This window comes from Balaenoptera acutorostrata, chromosome 13 (genome assembly GCF_949987535.1).
Source record: "Balaenoptera acutorostrata chromosome 13, mBalAcu1.1, whole genome shotgun sequence".
Taxonomy (NCBI): domain Eukaryota; kingdom Metazoa; phylum Chordata; class Mammalia; order Artiodactyla; family Balaenopteridae; genus Balaenoptera; species Balaenoptera acutorostrata.
In genome coordinates this window covers 34,581,458-34,600,516 of record NC_080076.1, presented here as the reverse complement: position 1 = coordinate 34,600,516, position 19,059 = coordinate 34,581,458, and the positions used below count along the sequence as shown (strand labels likewise).

The following is a 19,059-nucleotide window of genomic DNA, read 5'->3' as shown; positions in this document are numbered from 1 at the left end:
GATCAACTTTAATCTACTTTTGACTGCTTTGATACCAACTCAGGGTACACCTAATTCTATTATCTGTGTTCTCCATGGTATTCAGAAGCACTGGTTGACAGTAAAGTAACTTATGGAAAGTACATAGAATCTGACTTTTCTATTCAGGCTAGAGAACTAACTTAACCCTTAATGACTATGTAGTTCTTGATACTGTTGAAGCATTTTCTCATACAAACTAGGCATTAAGGCATGATAAACACAACCGGTGCTCACTTCAGCAGCACATAGAAAAACAATCGAAACAATACAGAGAAGATTATCATGACCTCTGAACAAGGGTGGCACAGAAATTTGTGAAGCATTCCATATTTTTAAAAGAAAAGACTATTCCATCACACAGACTACTTTTGTACTAGAATTTGCTAACTTGTAATATGGAATTTTCATTTTGGATGATAAGCAGGATTTCCTTATAAATTGCTTGGACACTGGTCCCTTTTAGGAGATTTAAACTCTAGTAATTATGACAGCTACATTGAAAAATAATTGTTCTGCAATTGTTTACCTTCATTTAGTTTAAGATTCTTAATGTTTGTAAAACTAAATTGTTTTAGGGGATGAGGCAGAAGGGTGGGCGATTTCTTTTGTAAGTGTAAAATAAATGAATATGTATTGAATATTAAAAAACAAACAAGACAACAAAACCAAAAAACCAGCACTGGACTGAGAATCAGGAGACCTGGTTTCTGGTAATGACTCAGTCAATATCTATGACAATTTAAAAGAGTTGTTTTATTTACTTTAGTTTCTAATTTCTGGTCATACCAGATAATCACTAAGGCCTCTTCCAAGTTTGAACTTGGAAGCTACTTTCATAAAGAAGCTACATTCTTCATTGCTGAATGTGCTTTTTATTGGAGCATTTGAGTAATGCCTTCTAGCTACTCCCTGTAGGGAGTGTTTCAAATCTGGTTTCTAATGGAAGAGAAGCAAATATGGTAGCTGGAAAACTAGTAGTGCTTAAGTCCATGTCCCTCACTATTTCCTATAGAATAATAGAGAAAAACAAGACAATCAAAACTACACATGAAGGACACACTCAATGTACTTAGAGTATCACTTAATTTAAAAATAACTGGAACCAAAAAAGAAATAAGAAAAAAGCAGAAGAAGAAAAATCACAAAATGATCTCTTATGTTTCCATTATATCATAAGACTTTGAGGTCAAGCAAGAGCAGTCTAAGAAAAAGTGTAGAGAAGAAAGAAGAAAGCAGCTGGTGACAGGACTAAAGTTGAGCCAAAACACTGCCAGAAAGATTACATTCACTCTTAAGTCAGAAAATACTAACAATGTGCCTTGGTAGATCAGAGCATGCATGGCAAAGAAGGCATTTACAAGTATGTACTACTTGAAATGACAGCCCTGTAGAACTTATGGGTGGGAGGGGGAAGAAAGGACAAAAGTGACAGAGAAGCATCTTTGATGATTACGTGGAAAGAGAAAAAGCAAGAGGAAAAACACAGTTCCACCCTCAAGCAAACACATGTGCAAAAAAGACAAAAATTCACTAAAGAATCTAAACTTTGGAGCACTGACAGAATATGCCATTGTAAACATTAATCTTGTAAACCACACCAAATCCACAGAATGAACAGAAGAAACTGGATAAATCTAGTCAAAATTGCCATAACATAACAGAAAATATGATTTAGCACATCTTGACTGACAAAACTCTTTTTCAAAGTAGAAAAATAAGGCAGAAGAAAATTATAAATGCTAAAGTAGGTTACCACTTTGAATCAGAATAGAAACAAAACTCAAGAAGCAATAAAACGAGTTGATTGTACTCAGAAAAAAAAAATAGGAGAAATACAGAAATATTTCTCAACTGAAGACTGTTGAAGAAAGTCAGGAAAATAACTAACAAAATGAAAATGAAATAAGAAAAGAAGTAAAAAAGCCAAAGATGAAGTAATGGACATGGAAGGTAGACAAAACTAGAATAACATAGGTACAATCAGAGTCCCTGAAAAAGAAAACTAAACAATAGAACAGAATTAATATTTAAAAATATAACTGAACAAAACTTCCCAGAAATAAAAGAATGTAAAATCTACATATTGAAAAGGCCCACTAGGGACCTAGGAAAATTAACCCAGAATTATCATCTCCAAGGTGTATCCTACTAAAATTATTAGACTTAAAAAAATCCAACAGCCTATCAAAGCCTCCAGGCAAAAGATCAAATAATTTACAAGATCATTAGACTATTTAAAAACAACATACAAGGAAAGGCAACAATAGAGTAACTTTAGAATAATAAATCTCAATGAATGAAGGTATGAAAACAGATTTTTATTGCCAGCTAATGTGCTTGTCAAATACCAAGTCTTTAAAAAACCAATATTAAACATACACAATGTAAAACATTCTCTGCCCATGAGACCTCCATGAAGAATTTACTGGATTAGTTTCATTCAATCAATAGATAAATGGGAAAACCTCAACAAAGGACTGATGATGGGCATTTTAATGCATACAAATGTAGATCTAAGACAAAAACAGAGGCATGGAAAGGCAGCTGAGCACAGGTTGGAGTGCAGAGCAGACGGGACACAGGCAGTGCTGGCTGCAGGCTGCAAGCAGGGGGGCTGGCGGAGCACCTTGGGGCACAGTACGGGGCACCCGCGAGCCCAGGGCGAGGTGTCCAATGAACAGACAGTGCCCCTGGGAGCTTTGCCGACCAGCAGGACTACAGAATGGTACCCCTAAATGGAGAGAGATTACAGAGCTGATCAGAGAGGACGAGAAACAAAGAAGGCTTCTGAAGGAGGGGACGTGGGTTAGATCCCTCATCAGGGAACTAAGAACCCACGTGTCATGGGGCAACTAAGCCTGTGCACCACAACTACTGAGCTCATGCACCTCAACGAGGGAGCCCATGTGCCAGAAACTACAGTGCCCACACGCCCTGGAGCCCCTGTGACACAACCAGAGAGAGAAACCCCACATGCCACAACTAGAGAGAAGCCTGCATGCCCCAATGAACAGCCCATGCCACAACGAAAAATCTTACATGTCTGAACGAAGATCATGTATGCCACACTTGAGACCTGACACAGCCGAATATAAAATTTAACAATTTTTTTTTAAACAATTACTTATTTGGCACTAAGCACACACCTCTTTATTTTTAAATCTTTTAAAGGATATGTCTTATGTTCTTAACTAAGTTAAAAACACTAATAAAAGCAAAGACCTTGATATATATACATACACATATAAAAATAAATGCATATATATATTTACCTTCTACTTCTATCAAAGTGCACTAAACAGATTCACAAAAAGATAGACAAGATGAAAAGGCAGAGGACTATGTACCAGATGAAGGAAAAAGATAAAACCCCAGAAAAACAACTGAATGAAGTGGAGATAGGCAACCTTCCAGAAAAAGAATTCAGAATAATGATAGTGAAGATGATCAAGGACTTCAGAAAAAACAATGGTGGCAAAGATCGAAAAGATGGCAAGAAATGTTTAACAAAGACCTGGAAGAATTAAAGAACAAACAAACAGAGATGAACAATACAATAACTGAAAGGAAAACTATACTAGAAGGAATCAATAGCAAAATAACTGAGGCAGAGGAAAGGATAAGTGACCTGGAAGACAGAATGGTGGAATTCACTGCTGCAGAACAGAATAAAGAAAAATGAATGAAAAGAAATGAAGACAGCCTAAGAGACATATGGGACAACATTAAATGCAACAACGTTCGCATTATAGGGGCCCCAGAAGGAGAAGAGAGAGAGAGAAAAGACCAGAGAAAATATTTCTCTGTGTGCAACCTGTGGGCTGCAGCAAAAGCAGTTCTAAGAGGGAAGTTTATAGCTATACAAGCCTACCTCAAGAAACAAGAAAAATCTCAAATAAACAATCTAAGCTTACACCTAAAGGAACTAAAGAAAGGAGAACTAACAAAATGCAAATTTAGCCGAAGGAAAGAAACCATAAAGATCAGAGCAGAAATAAATGAAATAGAAACAAAGAAAACAATAGTAAAGATCAATAAAACTAAAAGCTGGTTCTTTGAGAAGGTAAACAAAATTGATAAACCATTAGCCAGACTCTGCAAGAAAAGGAGGGAGAGGACTCAAATCAAGAAAATTAGAAATGAAAAAGGAGAAATTACAACAGACACCACAGAAATACAACACATCCTAAGAGACTACTACAAGCAACTCTATGCCAATAATATGGACAACCTGGAAGAAATGGACAAATTCTTAAACAGGTATAACCTTCCAAGAGTGAACCAGGAAGAAATAGAAAATATGAACAGACCATTCAAAAGTAATGAAATTGAAACTGTGATTAAAAATCTTCCAACAAACTAAAGTCCAGGACCATATGGTTTCACAGGTGAATTCTTTCAAATCATTTAGAGAAGAGCTAGCACCCATCCTTCTCAAACTCTTCGAACAAATTGCAGAGGAAGGAACACTCTCAAACTCATAATATGAGGCCACCATTACCCTGATACCAAAACCAGACAAAGATACTACAAAAAAAGAAAATTACAGACCAATATCACTGATGAATATTGATGCAAAAATCCTCAACAAAATACTACCAAACAGAATCCAACAACACATTAAAAGGATCATACACCATGAGCAAGTGAGATTTATCCTAGGGATGCAAGGATTCTTCAATATATGCAAATCAATCAATGTGATACACCATATTAACAAACTGAACAATAAAAACCATATGATCATCTCAATAGATGCAGAAAAAGCTTTTGACAAAATTCAACACCCATTTATGATAAATACGCTCCAGAAAGTGGGCATAGGAGGAGCCTACCTCAACATAATAAAGGTCATATATGACAAACCCACAGCAAACATCATTCTCAATGGTGAAAAACTGAAAACATTTCTTCTAAAATCAGTAACAAGACAAGGATGTCCACTCTCACCACTATTATTCAACATAGTTATGGAAGTCCTAGCCACGGCAATCAGAGAAGGAAAATAAATAAAAGGAATACAAATTGGAAAAGAAGAATTAAAACTGTCACTGTTTGCAGATGACATGATACTATACATAGAGAATCCTAAAAATGCCAACAGAAAACTACTGGAGCTAATCAATGAATTTGGTAAAGTTGCAGGATACAAAATTAATGCACAGAAATCTCTTGCATTCCTATACAATAATAATGAAAAATCTGAAAAAGAAATTTATGAAACACTCCCAGTTACGATTGCCACAAAAACCATAAAATACCTAGGAATAAACCTACCTAGGGAGACAAAAGACCTGTATGCCGAAAAGTATAAGACATGGGTGAAAGAAATTAAAGATGATGCTAACAGATGGAGAGATATACCATGTTCTTGACTGGAAGAATCAATATTGTGAATATGACTATACTACCCAAAGCAATCTACAGATTCAATGCAATCCCTATCAAATTACCAAGGGCATTTTTTACGGAACTAGAACAAATCATCTTAAAATTTGTATGGAGACACAAAAGACCTCCAATAGCCAAAGCAATCTTGAGGGAAAAAAACGGAGCTGGGGGAATCAGACTCCCTGACTTCAGAATATACTACAAAGCTACAGTAATCAAGACAATATGGTACTGGCACAAGAACAGAAGCATAGGTCAATGGAACAAGATAGAAAGTTCAGTGATAAATCCATGTACCTATGGTCAACTAATCTATGACAAAGGAGGCAAGGATATACAATGGAGAAAAGACAGTATCTTCAATAAGTCGTGCTGTGAAAACTGGACAGCTACATGTAAAAGAATGAAATTAGAACACTCCCTAACACCATACACAAAAATAAACTCAAAATGGTTTCAAGACCTAAATATAAGACTGGACACTATAAAACTCTTAGAGGAAAACATAGGAATAACACTCTTTGACATAAATCACAGAAAGATCTTTTTTGATCCACCTCCTAGAGTAATGGAAATAAAAACAAAAATAAACAAATGGGACCTAATGAAACATCAAAGGAATGAAACTTCCTTTGCATGGCAAAGGAAACTATAAACAAGATGAAAAGATAACCCTCAGAATTGGAGAAAATATTTGCAAATGAATCAACAGACAAATGATTAATCTCCAAAATATATAAACAGCTCATGCAGCTCAGTATTAAAGAAACAAACAACCGAATCCAAAAATGGGCGGAAGACCTAAGTAGACATTTATCCAAAGAAGACATACAGATGGCCAGGAAGCACATGAAAAGCTGCTCAACATCACTAATTATTAGAGAAATGCAAATCAAAACTACAATGACGTATCACCTCACACCAGTTACAATGAGCATCATCAGAAAATCTACAAACAACAAATGCTGGAGAGGGTGTGGAGAAGGGGGAACCCTCCTGCATTGTTGGTGGGAATGTAAATTGATACAGCCACTATGGAGAACAGTATGGAGGTTCCTTAAAAATCTATAAATAGAATTACCATATGATCCAGCAATCCCACTACTGGGCATATACCCAGAGAAAACCATAATTCAAAAATACAGATGCACCCCAATGTTCATTGCAGCACTATATACAATAGCCAGGTCATGGAAGCAACCTAAATGCCCATCAACAGATGAATGGGTAAAGAAGTGTGGTACATATCTACGATGGAATATTACTCAGCCATAAAAAGGAACTAAATTAAGTCATTTGTTGAGACGTTGGTGGGTCTAGCGACTGTCATACAGAGTTAAGTAAGTCAGAAAGAAAAAACAAATATTGTATGTTAATTCATGTCTGTGGAACCAGAAAAATGGTACAGATGAACTGGTTTGCAGGGCAGAAATTGAGACACAGATGTAGAGAACAAATGTAGGGACACCAAGGGAGGATAGCCTTGGGGGTGTGGGGATGGTGGTGTGATGAACTGGGTGATTGGGATTGACATATATACACTGATGTGTATAAAATTGATAACTAATAAGAACCTGTTGTATAAAAACATAAATAAATTAAAATTCAAAAAAAAACACACCAATACTAAACTTTCTTTGGGTTATTTGTATGGAAATATGTTAATATAAATGTTCCAGACATTACATGAAATTCCTAAAAATCTTATATGTTCTGGTATAATGTTATGTCATAATTCTTGTTATTATTTTAAAATGTATATCTCAGAAATAACTAAATTTCCTTGTTTATTGCAAAAAAAAAACCAAAGACATGAATGCACAGATGTTACATTTTATGACAAAACAGAAAAAAAGCAACTAAATATGAGAGAAGAGAGGAAACATAAAGTAGAATAAACTCACCTATAAGTCAATAAGTAGGATGTAAAATATACCATCTAAAATTAACAAACCAAAGAGTAAAATATCAAATAAGAAAATGTAGGATAAATGGTATTATAAAAGATATAAATTCAACTGTAACCATTAGAATGAAAATATGATCCTTCCTAATTATTGTGTTTAATTAAAGAGCAAATAATGCACATTTTGTGAAGGAGTAAGCATAGCAAGTATAATCTACTACATGAAAATTTAAAAATATAATGACACAATTGGGACAACAGAATTGAGACATATTAGTCATATCAATAAATATGAATGAACTAAAATTGTTAAAAAATTTGATTTTCACTTTGGCTTAAAAAGCAATACCCAGCTATACGCTGTATTCAAGGGACATAATTAAAACAAAGTGATTCAACAAAGCAAGCAAATGATATAGACAAAAGTACCCCAGGCCCATAAAAACAGTAAGAACAGAAGAATGTGAACTTGATATCTATAAAGCACTATTAAATTTAAAAATTAATAAAAAATTGAGATTTTTAATACTCATATTTTAAAATATGTAATTTATGAGTATATATGAACAAATAATGTAGCAACCACCTTTACAAAGTAAAAACTGTAGAACATATATAGAAACACCGTAATAATAAGAGATTTTAAGACAGCAATCTCAGATCAAGACAGAACAAGTGGACAAACCAAAAATAATTAAGGAGCCAGAAAACCTAAGCAACATAATCAATAAAGTAGATCTTATCATCATATAACAAATTTTATACCATGATATTAGAAAATAGTCTTCCTTTCCAGTGCTATGGAACATTTACAAAGTTTTTCACATATTACTTCACAAGAAAAACATCAAGATGTCCTATAAAGCATAAATACTACAAACGATACTCTCTGATGACAGTGCAATATAACTAGAAATTATTAACAAATGAAGAAATTAAAAGCCCCTTCCACTTTCTATTAGACAAATCTTGGGTGAAACAGAGAAATAGAGATTGAAACCAGAGAAGTCAATCAAATAATAAAAATACTACATACAAGAAATCCTGGGATACACTTAAAGCAGTAGTCAGAGGAAAATTCATAGCAAACTCTTTCACTAGTAAAAATGAAAGAATGTAAACAAATTAAATACCCAGCTGAAGAAACTGAAAATAGAACAAGCAAAAGAAAGCTCAAAAAAGTAAATAATAAAGATAAAAGCAGAAGTTAACAAGGTATGTCTTAGAAAAATAGTAGATTTGAATGTGTGTGTGGGTGTGTGTATTTGTGTAAGTGTGCATGGCAGGATGGGTGTGGGATGGTTCAATGAGAATGGAGCAATATCTTCTTCAGATTTGAGGATATTCTGTGGAAAACACAGGTTTCACTAGGATAGAAAAAATGTGTTTGTGTGTTGGTGTATGTGTTCACATATATCTGAATTTTTGTCTGCAACTTACTGTTTTACAACTTGAAATGTGAACATATGTGGTTTTCATTATATGGATTGTGACTGCTTATACTGAAATGGCAAGTGGGACCTAACACTGTACAAAACCTAAGCAGAATTGTGCTGTTTATCTCTGTAACAGTGATAACATGATTAAGAGAATCTATAATGTGGATAGCCACAGTGCTGGTGGCAATAGGAAAAGAACAATAGGAATAGGAACATTACGCTTGAGCAAAACAGAGATATTATCAATGCTGGATTTCTCCAATTATATTTGTGTTTTACATTTATATTTTTATAGCTTTCTTCATGCCCAATATTAGTAAAATTATTTCAAGGAAGAAAAGACTTCAATATAGTTAGTCTGAAATACTTTCGCCTCCCACCCCCTTTTCTGTGAAGCACTCTCATGAAATTATTGTTAGGTGAGTCAACGCGGGTTGTGAAAGAATTCACAGAAGTGAGAAGAAAAGAAAGTTTTAATTCACTTTCCAAGGGAGGAAAGGGGCCAGACGCAGAAAATGGTGTCATCCCTGAAGGGTGGGGGTTTGAGTCTTTTATTGGGCTACAAAGGGCAAGGTGCAGGAAAGAGGTGGTGGGTTCTTATATGTTTTGGTCCACAGTTGTATTCGAGCTGGCTATGCTTCTATAGGATGTGGTTTTTCTGAGAATCTGTAACTTTTTGTCTTCAGTAATTTTCCAGTCCTTGGGTGTCTGAAAAAGACCCGATAGTGGCCCTTGACGGGCGTTACTCTATTTTCAACAATGTTACATGTGTTTACATTTATTATCAAAATTACTGCATCTTAACAGAGCAAACATTTTTATTAAATGAGCTGAAAAAAGGTAACTTATTATCTTAGAGAATATTTCTCAACATGATACTGAGAACAGTTGCTCTGAGGATTGAGATTCTATTTTACATATCAGGGCCCTGCATATTCCAGGCTTTCAGAATATCTACTGACTAAATATACCAAAAATGAACCATTGTTCACTTTTTAAAATTTCTATGAAGATACGGTTTTCCCTTCTTTAGACATATTACAGTTTGTCAATTCCTTTTGTGGTTTATATCTCCATAAAATTTCAACCTCCACAAAAAAAGGAATGTGCTAGTTCTATAGGACTAGGCTTAAAATATATTTTCTTAGTCAGAAAACCAGCATAACAATTTCATAAAGTTTTCTCATTTAAGGCTAATTAATACCGTGTCTTTGATGCTTACCATAAATTTCAGCCATGCTTCATTCTAATATTACTATTTGGTTCCTCAGAAGATGTGAAGGATGCCAATTTCCTGTACAATTTATCAGAAAATGTTCAATGTTGTTTACAGCAAACTTATAAAAATACAATTTACACAAGATTTATCACATTGCTTGCATTTTAGCATGTTTCTAGAACTAGCAACCAAGTTCCTTCTTGACTGCTTTTGACAAGAGTAAGTTTAATAATAAATATTAACTCTCCTTCCCATAAAAAGACATAGATATTATTTATTTAGGATGCATTTTTTGTAAAATTATTCAGAGATTTTCATACTCTACTGCAATGCCTATATAAGAATCATTCTTCCTTATTTAATTTGATTGTCTTTCCTCATAAATATCATTTAGTAGCTTTGTCACCTACCCTTTATATATATATATATATATATATATATATATATATATATATATATATACATATTATGTATATATATATATGTATATACATATATATGTGTGTGTATATATATATATATATACATGTCTTATTTGTTCTGAACTCTGATGAATATACCTGCTATTAGAGCTTTCCTATTTTTTCTTTCTATTTGGTTGGCTGGGGAAGTTTACGATATAGGATCAATTTCCTTCCTTCCTTCCTTCTTTCCTTCTTTCCTTTCTCTCAATATATACTGCCCTAAAGTTGTAATACTTTACCAACAGCAATCTGGATTTTCCCTTAGCGGGAGGAAGCCCAGGTTGTGGGTTGCAGTCCAGCCCAGGGACTACCACATTGATTCTTATAGGTCCCTGACTAAAATAAAGTGATCCTCCTCCTAGTGTGTGCAGCTCACTTGGGAATACTAAAGTGAGGACAAGCCTTTTTAGATTAAGCCAATTATCATCAAGTATAACCCTAAATTCTACCTAATCTGTGAACATGTCCTAATCCTTAAATTTGTTGGGGCTTGTGAGGGGGCTGCTCTATGTTCCTGAAGCTGTCTAGGTATGGTTCCATCACAAGATAGAACCTTTCTGGGCAGAAGAAAAGAGAGGCACAAACTCTCATTTGTTGAGCTTTCACTGTGTACCCACCACTGAGTTATTTGTTTTACTTTGTTATATTACTTAAAGTCATTCAGTTCACACCATAATCCTGTGAGGTAAACACTGTCATGAGAACACTTGAAATCACACATCCCCTAAGTGTCAGAGCTGCAGCTAACACCCACTCCCAAGATGGGGGTGATAGTTCATAGCTCCCACAGTTGCTCTGCTGGCCAAGGTGATAGAGATCCCACAGATCCATATCAGAACTGAGGATTGACCTTAAATTTAACCCTTTGTAGATATGTGAATTTTGTTCTTCTAAACACCTATTGGAGATGGTTAGGTGTCCACTAAAATCCATATTCTTCTTCTTCCAAAATTATAGAATTGGGCTAGGATTCAGCTCTCTAGGGAGCACATATCTCAGCCTTCTTTGGAACTAGGTATCACTATATAACTGAATTTGTGCCTGGCAGTCCAAATTTGGATGTCTTTCTGTATGCATTCTTTTCTGCCTTCCTACTGGCTGAGATGACCAGAGCATTGCCACTCAGGAAGTCATTTGTTGAAGATGGTGGAGCCACTGCTCCCCTATGTCTGTGAATTATGGTATGTGGGTAGCTGCCTACTGCCCCAAAACGCCCACCCTGGACTATTACATGAGTGAGAAACAAACCTTTTTATTTCTTAAGCAACTGAATTAATATTGGGTCTCCTTTGCAGCAGAACATCTGAGTCTATCCTAACCAGGGAACACTTTGTTTATATTGTTAGTTAATTTAATTAACATAGAGGGTTTTACTGTATGCAAATATAATGCCTTGTAAATGCATTTGTTCTATTGGTGAACTTATTCTGATGATTAAATTGGTATCTTTGTGCATGTCCAAAATTAACCATCAAGTCAATAAGTTGAAAAAAATTCCATCAAATTGGTTGGTGCTCAATGTGTAGAAAAATTTACTGCTAATTTTTTACTCATTTCCCTTTCTGCTCTGTTCTAAGAGTAGTATGTGAACTCAATGCTAGATTAGGTGTGTCCTCAGTGCATTCAAGCAAAAGTATTTTTATTCCTTTACTGCCCTCCACTGTACCTATGTCTTAAGTTTACCTCAAGCAAATTATATTCCAGAAACATTACAAAGAAAGAAGACAAATATTTCCAGCACTTGTTTGTTTAATTCATATTGCTGACTCAACTTCTGTGATGTCTTTAAAAATGGCAGACCTTATTTACTATACTGATCAGTTTGGTGATGTCTTGATGAAAACAGGATAGTGGGATATATGAATTCTTATAGGCATTTCTAGCTTCCTATGACTATGACATGTTTATTTTTATTCAATAATTATTAGAGAAAGCTGTCATTTCAAACTTACTACTTTTTCTTTCCTCACATACAGCTTAATCTAGTGTTTCAACAGTACACTTAAATTTGTTTTCATGATCTTGGAACAGGTGGGCAGAGACTGGGAAATGTCAAACTCTGTCAACCTGGCTAAATATAGATATGTAGTGATTTTCAATGTATTGGGAATTCAGCAGAATTCTCAGCTGAGTGGTATAAGTTATGACAACATCTACTGGATTCTACCACATTTTTAATCAAAACTAATTCCACTTAAGGAACAAAATACAAAATCTTTAACTTGCTCTCCAATGGGCATGATTTCGTCCATGCCTTCATAAGCTCATGCTGTGGTATTATATGTTTTCATCATTCTCTAGAGAAAGTAGCCTTTTATTGGAGAGTTTTGTGTTTTTTTTTTTTCTTTGAACTTTAAGTGTTCCCTTTACAGGAATACTCTTTTCCTCACTCTTCCTTTTGTTTCAGGTGGCATTTCTTCAAAAAGGCTTTTTCCAACCTTCAATTAAGGTGTCCTGTTATAAGTAAACACTTATGAGGTTTGTAATTTGCTTTGTGTCAGATTATTAGTTTAATAGTTGTCAATTCTATACAGTGAGTGACTATTGTTTTGCCTGCTCAGTATTCCTCTATATTTTCTGTGACTTCTCTGGAAACTTCTTCCCCACTCCATCTATGTTATCTCCCCTAGAAATACCTTTTCTCCTATATAATTGTAATCTCACCCCAGCAACAATTTCTAGTAGAGTAATGGGCACCTTTATCTAGCCACAGTTCTTCCCGAGGATTTTTCAAACCATAATTATCATAGTCAACATTTTCTCAAGTAGAATTCTGAGGCTCTTGATAGTCTTGTCACCACAATTTGGTGAAATCCTAGATGTCTACAATGGGAGAGAATGTTCCTGAAATGCATAAAGAATCAGAGATGAGAAAAAGATTGAGAGTACCAGGAGTGTTTGAGTGCCTGGTTCTAGTTGTTCCAGAAGCTAGGTTACAATACTGACCTTCTTAGAGACAGACTGGAGATGATTTTATGAGATATTCCAGTCAGTCTTATTTTTCCTTAAGTTAGATTGAGTTAAATCATTGTTACTGGCAATTAAAATTGTTGATTACTGGGGCTTCCCTGGTGGCGCAGTGGTTGAGAATCTGCCTGCCAATGCAGGGGACACGGGTTCAAACCCTGGTCTGGGAAGATCTCACATGCCACGGAGCAACTGGGCCCGTGAGCCACAACTACTGAGCCTGTGTGTCTGGAGCCTGTGCTCTGCAGCAAGAGAGGCCACGACAGTGAGAGGCCCGTGCTCCGCAATGAAGAGTGGCCCCCACTCGCCGCAACTAGAGAAAGCCCTCACACAGAAACGAAGACCCAACACAGCCAAAAATTAAAAAAATAAAAAAAAATAAAACAAATTGTTGACTACTAATATGCCCTGGGATATGTAAGCTTCACTAAGTTATCCTTTGTCTATCTGTACATGATGTCCAGTCCTCCACTTTTATTCAGAACAAACATCTTTTATAATTTTGTGAAGGAAGCTCTATCTGCTAAGAGTGTATTGAACTACAAAGGAACCTAAATACTAATAATCTCACTTTGACTTCTTCATTGCTTTCTAGACCTTGAATGTTTGTGTGAAGGTTTTTTTTTTTTCTTTTTTGACATCTGGAAAGTGTCCAGACTGTGGAACTTCATTTAAATACCTTGGTATAAAGTCAAACATTCTAGAATTTTTTTCTATTACTTCTCTTCCTTTCCATTCTCCCAAAAAGTAAACTCTTCTTTGAAAATACATTGAAAACATGTCTTCTTTATAGACATGTCTTTTGCTGATTCCTAGCATTTAAAACTTCCCAAGTTCTGTCATCTTAGGTATGAATGGGAAGGAACCCAGCTTCTTTTGTCACATTTTCCTGAGATTACCCTGCTAATAAAGGTTCCAGGGATCCAACTGGGCAATGTAAAAATATAAGCTTCCCCTCTCTCTCAAAATTCCTATACTGGGACCAGGTTATTGCCAACTCACCATATGCTTAGCATATTTCAGGGAGTAAAGTCAAGTTGGAACTCTGTTTCTCTTACTGTTTCACCATGATTGTTTGTACAACAGATGCAGGCAATCCATCAAATCCAGGAGAAACTGAGAGGAAATTGCTCTCATAATCATAGACACTGAAACACAATTAAATTCTCTCTTAAAAAAAAACTACTTAGGGACTTCCCTGGCGGTCCAGTGGTTAAGACTCCATGTTTCCAATACAGGGGGTGTGGGTTTATTCCCTGGTCTGGGAACTAAGATCCCACATGCTACGTGGTATGACCAAAAAAACCCAAAAAATAAACATGGACCATTATTTTGACCATCTGGGGGAAAAATGTATCATTAATATTAAAATATTTAAATAATCCATTTAGAAGTAGATTAAACAAAAACCTTATGGAAATAAAAGTTGTAGAATTAGATGTGAGAAATAGTAACATGTGACTAAACTTTTAAAGTTTACAAAATACATTTAAAGTATTCAGCAGCTCACAAGAGGCAACTTTTTAGAGATGAAGAAAATAAATTTAGTTTTGGGAAGTGATTGAATAAGTATTGCCAGATAAAGTACAAGTGTGATGTATCCAGTTATATTTGAATGTTGGAAAAGCAACAAATTTTAGTTAAATATATTTCAAACATTGCATGCTTATCTGAAATTCATATTTAGCTGGGTGTCCTACAATTTTATATTCTGAATCTGGGAATCCTAGATAAAACTAAGGTTACAAAGTTTATAATAGGCAAAGCAGGACATCCTTAAAAAAACAATGGAGTATATGATAGCTGACACGAACTTCAAAAAGATTCTAGCATACACTCAGATGAAATTATTGTCATTTTCAGGACATAAAAGACATAATTTCTGCACATCCCAGATTTCCAAGTGAAAGATAGTGTGAAATCGTCCCTGAATAGGCACTAATTCTGATGGGCCTTTTTGAAATATGTGGGGTATATTGACCCGGTAGGAATAAGAATTCATCAGGCAGATTTCTTCACTGGTTATCCACCACATGCATCAATTCCTGAGGATTAAGGCAGTATTTGAATGCAATGTGTGCTCTGGGATATTTATGAAGAACTAGTCCATCATTAAAAAAAAACTGATAAATGTGTTTCAAATCTCAGTTTGGACCCTGATTAAAAATAGATCCCAAAAGGGACATTTCATAGACAAAAGAGAAATAAGACCTTTTAGCCTCTTGTACTCTTTGGGAATAGTGTGGGAAGTAAGTCAATGAAGCTATGTTAGAAAACTTTGGGGGGCTCCTTGGTTCATTCTCTAGCACAGATATTTATAGGTCCTACTAAGTCCTATATATTTTTCACTAATAAAGTTTTCGTTAATAACAGTTTTCAGATGGCTAAAGCTGTATATGAGTACAAAGAAAACAGGTAAGCAGCCTATTGCTTGTATCAACAGAAATTTCATCAAAAATCTTAGTTCTTAATTCCAGAGTTAGCAATCATAGAGTAATTCTACAAAGAAAGATATGGCTTTTTTTTTCTAGAAGTGAAGTAACAAGAGTTCTGTTACTTGCTCTATAACTAATATCATGCTAGACAGAAATGGTCAGTGGTGGCTGTAACTGTAAGGTGCATATTATAGATTTGAGCTTAGCAAACAGTTTTCTCTTTTCAGTGAGTATATTCACAGAATACCAAAAATAAGGCCCCAGTAGGGGAATCAGGACCATTGAGAATGCTAGGGAATGGGATATTTTCCTTTAGGTGACAGAACTGAAAGCACCCAAGCAAGGAATCAGTTGAATGATACATAATAAACTAACATCACTTTATTGTGTTTTAGATGAAACTACCATTTTAGAGATTCAATTGTAAATTTGAGTATTCTGGAATAAAGTGACCTGCAAATAACATTCCTGGTGCATGTCTATAGTGTCATGAGAAATGTGGACACAAACCTCTACTGTGGATTGAATGATACCAGAGAGGATTCAGGAAGTCCCAATCTGTATGAGCTTAAACTAAGTAAGAGACAGAAAGAAGCTTAACATTTGACCACAAATGCAACACTGAAAAGCATTAAGTGTGGTTTTCCAGGGAAGTGCAAGAAATTATAAATTTTTGTAAAATATAGACTTACATGGTAAGGGTGATGCCATTTTTTTTTTTTTTGAATTTTTGAATTTTATTTTAATTCAGTTTTTAAACAGCAGGTTCTTATTAGTCATCAATTTTATACACATCAGCGTATACATGTCAATCCCAATCGCCCAGTTCAGCACACCACCATCCCCACCCTCCCATGGCCTTCCTCCCTTGGTGTCCATACGTTTGTTCTCTACATCTGTGTCTCAACTTCTGCCCTGCAAACCATTTCATCTCTACTATTTTTCTAAGTTCCACATACATGTATTACTATACGATATTTGTTTTTCTCTTTCTGACTTACTTCACTCTGTATGACAGACTCTAGGTCCATCCACGTCTCAACAAATATCCAATTTCGTTCCTTTTTATGGTTGAGTAATATTCCATTGTATATATGTACCACAACTTCTTTATCCATTCGTCTGTTGATGGGCATTTAGGTTGCTTCCATCACCAGCTATTGTAAAGAGTGCTGCAATGAACATTGGGGTGTGTGTGTCTTTTTGAATTATGGTTTTCTCTGGGTATATGCCCAGTAGTGGGATTGCTGGATCATATAGTAATTCTATTTTTAGTTTTCTGAGGAACCTCCATTCTGTTCTCCATGGTGGCTGTATCAATTTAGATTCCCAACAACAGTGCAAGAGGGTTCCCTTTTCTCCACACCGTCTCCAGCATTTGTTGTTTATATATTTTCTGATGATGCCCATTATAAATGGTGTGAGGTGATACCTCACTGTAGTTTTGATTTGCATTTCTCTAATAATTAGTGATGTTGAGCATCTTTTCATGTGCTTCTTGGCCATCTGTATGTCTTCTTTGGAGAAATATCTATTTAGGTCTTCTGCCCATTTTTTGATTGGGTTGTTTGTTTCTTTAATATTGAGCTGCATGAGCTGTGTATATATTTTGGAGATTAATCCTTTCTCTATTGATTCGTTTGCAAATGTTTTCTCCCATTCTGAAGGCTGTCTTTTCGTCTTGTTTATGGTTTCCTTTGCTGTGCAAAAGCTTTGAAGTTTCATTAGTTCCCAGTTGTTTATTTTTGTTTTTATTTCCATTACTCTAGGAGGTGGATCAAAAAAATATCTTGCTGTGATTTATGTCAAAGAGTGTTCTTCCTATGTTTTCCTCTAAGAGTTTTATAGTGTCTTGTCTTACATTTGGGTCTCGAATCCATTTTGAGTTTATTTTTGTGTATGGTGTTAAGGAGTGTTCTAATTTCATTCTTTTACATGTAGCTGTCCAGTGTTCCCAGCACCACTTATTGAAGAGACTGTCTCTTCTCCATTGAATATCATTGACTCCTTTGTCATAGTTTAGTTGACCAAAGTTGCGTGCATTTATCTCTGGGCTTTCTATATTGTTGCATTGATCTATGCTTCTGTTTTTGTGCCAGTACCATATTGTATTGATTACTGTAGCCTTGTAGTATAGTCTGAAGTCAGGTGGTTGATTCCTCCAGCTCCGTTTTTTTCCCTCAAGACTGCTTTGGTTATTCAGGATGTTTTGTGTCTCCATACAAATTTTAAGATTTTTTGTTCTAGTTCCATAAAAAATACCATTGCTAATTTGATAGGGATTGCACTTAATCTGTAGATTGCTTTGGGTAGTATAGTGATTTTCACAATATTGATTCTTCCATTCCAAGAACATGGTATATCTCTCCATCTGTTGGTGTCATCTTTAATTTCTTTCATCAGTGTCTTATACATTTCTGAATACAGGTCTTTTGTTTCCCTAAGTAGGTTTATTCCTAGTTATTTTATTCTTGTTGTTGCAATGGTAAATGGGAGTGTTTCCTTAATTTCTCTTTCAGACTTTTCATCATTAGTGTCTAGGAATGCAAGAGATTTCTGTGCATTAATTTTGTAATCTGCAACTTCAGCAAATCCATTGATTAGCTCTAGTAGCTTTCTGGTAGTATTTTTAGGATTCTCTATGTATAGTATCATGTCATCTGCAAACAGTGACAGTTTTACTTCTTTTCCAATTTGTATTATTTTATTTCTTTTTCTTCTCTGATTGCCATGGCTAGGACTTCCAAAACTATGTTGAATAATAGTGGTAAGAGTGGACATCCTTGTCTTGTTCCTGATCTTAGAGGAAATACTTTCTGTTTTTCACCATTGAGAATGATGTTTGCTGTGGGTGTGTCAAATATGGCCTTTATTATGTTTAGGTAGGTTCCCTCTATGCCCACTTTCTGGAGAGCTTTTACCATAATGGGTGTTGAATTTTGTCAAAAGCTTTTTCTGCATCTATTGAGATGATCATATGGTTTTTATTCTTCAATTTGTCAATATGGTGTATCACATTGTTTGATTTGTTGATATTGCAGAATCCTTGCATCCCTGGTATGAATCCCACTTGGTCATAGGGTATGATCCTTTTAATGTGTTGTTGTATTCTGTTTGGTAGTATTTTGTTGAGGATTTTTGCATCTATATTTGTCAGTGATATTGGTCTGTAATTTTCTTTTTTTGTAGTATCTTTGTCTGGTTTTGGTATCAGGAT

At 35.1% G+C, this 19,059-nt stretch overlaps 1 non-coding gene across 1 annotated transcript; it reads left to right on the top strand.

The window, feature by feature from the left end:
• The first annotated feature begins 247 nt into the window (after positions 1-247).
• Positions 248-355, top strand: LOC114236535 (U6 spliceosomal RNA). Its single transcript, XR_003622473.1, has one exon. It is a non-coding gene; the product is annotated as a U6 spliceosomal RNA (small nuclear RNA).
• The last annotated feature ends 18,704 nt before the right edge of the window (positions 356-19,059 follow it).